Here is a 5241-nt window from a genome sequence, read left to right on the forward strand (position 1 = left end):
ATGAAAAATAGATAAATGAAAAAAAAGGAAATTGAGAAATTGATCATATGAAAAGTAAATAAATAAAAAATTGGGTTAATGAAAAAGCTAAATTATTTATTTAACAAATTTTTTATTTCACTAATTTTCTTCATTTTTTGATTTATTTTACTCATTTTTTTATTTATTTCACCCATTTATTTATTTATTTATTTTTGGCTGAAATGGCTCTCCATAAGCCTGATTCATGTATGACATAAAAGAAACCCCAACACAACCGCTGATGTTCAACATATACCAGGATTATATTGGCTACAAATAATTTTAATAATTAAAACATATGACAATTATACATGGTTTCATTGATTCTCCTGTTACAAAACATAAACAAGTTTGTGAAAATTTGTGACAATATTGCATTTAGTAGTTTTTGAAAGTATGATCCAACTGAGTGACAAGGCTGTTACAGTTTCACCAGCAGATGTCACTAGTGAGCAATGAATGAAGCATTGAGTAATGAACCTTTTTGCAAAGCAAAGGGTTGGAAAGCTTCATTGCTTCATGAGGTTTCATTTGCCCATCACTACTCAGGAGGGCTCAGAGCTACCATAACTGGCTAACACTCAAGCGTTGGTATGCTGACAGTCCTCGTCTCTTGAAGCCCCTCTGACGAACAGATTGGGAACCAGCGTGACGGTGACGTCAGCACTCCAGTACTCCAGACCTTGCCTCCACGGTGCCATCTGGTGGTGATGGCGAGCAATAGGAAGGAAAACAAAAGCCAAAACAAACCAAAAAAGAACCGAAACAACCCAGATCCCAACAGATTTGGGGTATTTTTTTTTACAGTTTGTTGTTACATCTTTTGCCTGCCTACCTGGTGAATGAGTGTTTAGAAAAGAAACAGCTGATCAATGAAGCGATTTAAGCTGTGGCTGAGGTCAGCTGACGGTCCAATTGTGAAAAACATCTGAAACCCGGTGGTTTTCAGATTACTCTGTGATTTCCACTGCAGAAACGCAGAGCAGCACGAAATGTTCGAAGATCACGTCAATTTGCTCCTGGATTGAAGCCATTTCTCCAGGGTGTACAGATTCTTTAACTCTTAATGATTTTCTTTTGATGGAATAGTGATTCAATTAATCGTGGGACTTTCAAAGGACTTGTGATTTATTGCTTTTTAACTATTTACACAGAAACCCTAATGCAACTTCTCTTGGAGTTTGCTGTAAACGCCACAAGTCTTAAATAGCAGAGAATGCATGCTGGCACTTCAAGGACTTTACKGTCAAGCCTCAATCAGCTCACATAGGCAACATTTACCTGAGTTTTTTTCCAACCAAATATATAATTATGATGTCCATTAATCAGTGCTGCTACACTTCTCCTATGCAGTACATGGTTTGCCCCACTTTCTAAATTCCTGCTTTCTGAGTGGAAAGAATGCAGCGGCATTTTTGAACATTGGTCAAGTTTATTGATGTTGGAATGCTAGGAGGCTTTCTTTTTAACAGCACTTCACAAACTTTCTCGACCACTGAAAGTGCAGCGGACTACAAGCCACATTCGCCCACTGCTTCCTTTTCCAGCAAAAACAGCACTTTTCTACTCTACTTCCCTACTCAGATGATCACTGCTTTAAATGGACTCCAGGGAAGTCTTATCTTCTACACTGCCCCCACCTGCAGAGTTCTTGATGTTTTATTTTTTATTTTTGACAAATTGTCAGGYTTCAACCAAAAGCTTTGTCAGTTGAAATTTCATGTGATGGACCAGACAAAGTGCACACACATGACAGGAAAATAATATGCGGCTTTAAACTATTTTTGCAAATAAAATGTAAATTTGAATTCAGTAAAATCCAATGAAACAGCATCAGAATCCTCAAAATTATGGACTCATTTTTGCAACAGATGCAAAAATAAGAATGTGAACTCCTGGAGTCAAAGAACAGACACAACAGCAATAAAACATTTTCCAATAAATAAATAGGCTAAGTCAGGACGCAAGTTACATTAAGTGCAATTGCATCATAAACTGCACATAATGATCAGATTTTTTTTTTATAGGGGCAATATTATGTTAAATCGACTTTAACATAATATTACTGATGCTTCCATGGTTACTTGAGAAAGACTTTAACCGGAAGCACCTCCTCCACTGAGCTGCAGTTTCCAAGTTTCCAAGCCTACAAGAACCTCACAGAGCAATTGACCCACTCAGCTCCTTCAGAATAGCTAGCAGCAATTAGCAAACATTACATGAGCAACTTCTCAGAGCAACGCTGGTAAAAACGTTTTTAAAGGCTTAGCAGAGGAGCGATTTTGTGATGACTTCATCATCAACAACATGGTGGAGTTCCASAAAGAGCAGAAGCTTCTTAAAAAGACAGAGGCCCAATTTCAAGGCGTTGAATTAGGAAGTAAAATTTCTTTTAAGTCATACTTGATATATATAGCATTTTTATAACTACTGAGGGCAGCATAGTGCCTGGAAAATATATAACACCGCCCCTTTCAGATACTGACATTTATTGCTGCCTTTGTGAAACCAACAGATGGCGAGAAAATCATAAAAGTAATGAAACCAACAATAATTTTAGTATTTGAAGTTACAAATATTATTACGTAGATTAACATAATTCTTAGAATGGTAAAAAAAAAATTGTATAATATTGTTAAACAGGCCCTGCGACAGACTGGCGACCTGTGCAGGGTGTACCCCGCCTCTCGCCCAAAACGTTAGCTGGAGATGGGCACCGGCAACCCTCCCGACCCCATTAGGGGACAAGGGTGCAAGAAAATGGATGGATGGATGGATGGATTGTTAAACAGTATGATAACTGCCCATCTGTTCTGAGCTTTGGTAAGGTGAAACCAAAATGGAACTACAGTGAATTGGAAGAAGCCTCTAACTGAAGACCCTTTGACTTTCTAACAGTCTCATGAAGAAGATGCTCAGGGTTGTCCATAAWATCAACAAGAAGAATGGGGGAAATTTAGTCTCTACTTGCATAAACCTGGCAGAGACATTCCCCCAAAAGATTTGCAGCCAAATGTGTCTTACAAGAATTAGCTTAGCGGGTGCACTTTTCAGGATATATGATTTTTATTCCATTTTACAACTACAAAATCTTTTTTGTTGTTGGTTTATCATACTAAATTTTGTTAAAATGTGGTAGAGTTTGTATTAAAAAAATATTCAGTTTTTGCACCTTTCTGCCAGGTAATGGATTGGTTATTTAATTACCCTTCTGTGTGCATCCTCTGCAATGCACATGCAGACAACACTGTAGTAACTATCAGCTGCACATGTGACTGTGATTCAAAACTATATTTGTCAAATGCTGCTCTGTATTTTAACACTTTATTTCAACCCTTTTTTGAACATCTATCCAGGTCAAAACAGACATGGATTTTTCAGGAGTTTCTCTCCGGTTTGTGCTGGTGCTCTGGTTTTCCTGATGTTTGCATGCAGCAGAGAGATTCAGTGTGAGGACTGCATTCATTCCCACTGAAATGCAGTCATGTTTGAGAGCCAGCGAGCGGGCCATGGAGAACTCGGGCCTGCTTGCAACTATTTGCTTTTCCAGCTGTTTCCTCGACTCACCCAGCGAGTGGGAGAGAAGGTGGTGGTTTTGGAGTCGTGGGCTTTGGAGCAAGATGGAGAGATTCATAGTTCTAGGAAGAAAGCTGGTGAAGGAAAAGAGAGCTGCAGAGAAAGTGTGTGTATGCGTGTGTTTCAGTCAGACTGTCTCCTCTTTCTGTTGTTGGAAACACTCCAAGACAGCRAAATCMTCTCTCTGTTTTTCTTTTTATGTTTTATGTACATACARCCATAGAGGAAAATTAAGTTGCCCCCCTTTCCCTCCATCTGTGCATGCCCCCCAAACAGAAACACGCCCATGTGCCCCTCATATATAGACCGATCTGCCTCTCAGACACAAAGCCACAAGGGATGGCCTAGATTCCAGCACATGTACACACAAGCAGGCTGCAAGGAAAAACATTGAGCTCAGACACACACATGCATATATGTATGTACACACACACACACAYACACGCACACACACACATACACTCCCACACACACGCACACACACACACGCACACACCCACGCACACACGCACACAGGCACACGCACACACACACATACAGGCACACGCACGCACGCACACATGCATAACAAGTAATCTGAAATCACAAAGAAAACATTTCAAAACACTTCCACAAATGCTATTTCTGCTTTCTATAATTAAATAACTTTTACTTTGACTGGCAAATATTACACAGATGTAACTGTCCTAGATTGATGCACATCTTTACCAAAAACCATGCATGCTAATTAACATCCATTCAGTCGTACATGATTAGCATAATAAAGAACATGACAGCTGCAAAGGGGCCTGAAACAAGTCAATCTGCAAATCTGCTCTCACCAAGGAGCTTCGGCATTCCCATCATGAAAGAGCAGTGCCRTTCCACAACAATGGGAATCTTTTAAAAAAAGAATAAAGATGTGCGAATAAACCATTCTCTCACACGGTTGTCATTCCTCATGAATGGTTACGCAGTCATACACACCATTTTAATTTTACAGGACCGGGTGTGAGTGCTAGACAGATTATGGTCAAAGGCGATAGAAATTATATTCTGAATGTCTAAAAATCATGTCAAGCTTTTAGYGATTTGAATTGGAAAGGACTGTTGTGATTTAAAAAAACAACTGTTTATATTGTAGTAAACTGTTAAAATTTGTCTGTTTTTGTTACTATGACGATAATAGTAATAGTAATAATTTCAATAYTAGAAATATACTGTGATGTGAAATGAAAGCAGTGTATTGAAGTGTTACCTTCCGATGCATCCACTAGTTTTGATTCATTGAGATTAAATGTTGAGAACTATCTACATCACTACTACATCATCTGGGATTTCCCAGATTGTTTAAATGAATTTTAAAAAGGCAATATAACCTTCCTTCTCTCATTTATTTTYTACTTAGAAAATAAAAATAAGTGTGGTAATCTTAAGTAACCTAAAACAGGTAAGTTTAGTCTAATTTAATGTAGTGACTTTAAATTAGATGACATTGATTTAATGTGACATTAAATTAGTGAAAAGAGATTAAAGAAAAATGTTTTTTCTTTAATCTTTAAAGAAAAGGATTATGTCTTTTTATACATTGGGTATACAAATCTGGTAACATACATGGTCTTTCTCACTCATTTCAATCATTGCTTCATTTTAATGATATATATT

General features: G+C 37.8%; 1 long non-coding RNA gene across 1 annotated transcript in view; it reads right to left on the reverse strand.

Annotated features, from left to right (window-relative positions):
• The window catches only part of LOC103466860 (uncharacterized), an 11740-nt gene extending 7280 nt beyond the window's left edge, over positions 1-4460 (reverse strand). The window contains exon 1 of the long non-coding RNA XR_533994.1: positions 4419-4460. This is a non-coding gene — a long non-coding RNA (uncharacterized LOC103466860). The remainder of the gene's footprint in view (positions 1-4418) is intronic.
• Between the last annotated feature and the right edge of the window lie 781 nt (positions 4461-5241).

This window comes from Poecilia reticulata, linkage group LG7, assembly GCF_000633615.1.
Source record: "Poecilia reticulata strain Guanapo linkage group LG7, Guppy_female_1.0+MT, whole genome shotgun sequence".
Classification (NCBI taxonomy): Eukaryota; Metazoa; Chordata; class Actinopteri; order Cyprinodontiformes; family Poeciliidae; genus Poecilia; species Poecilia reticulata.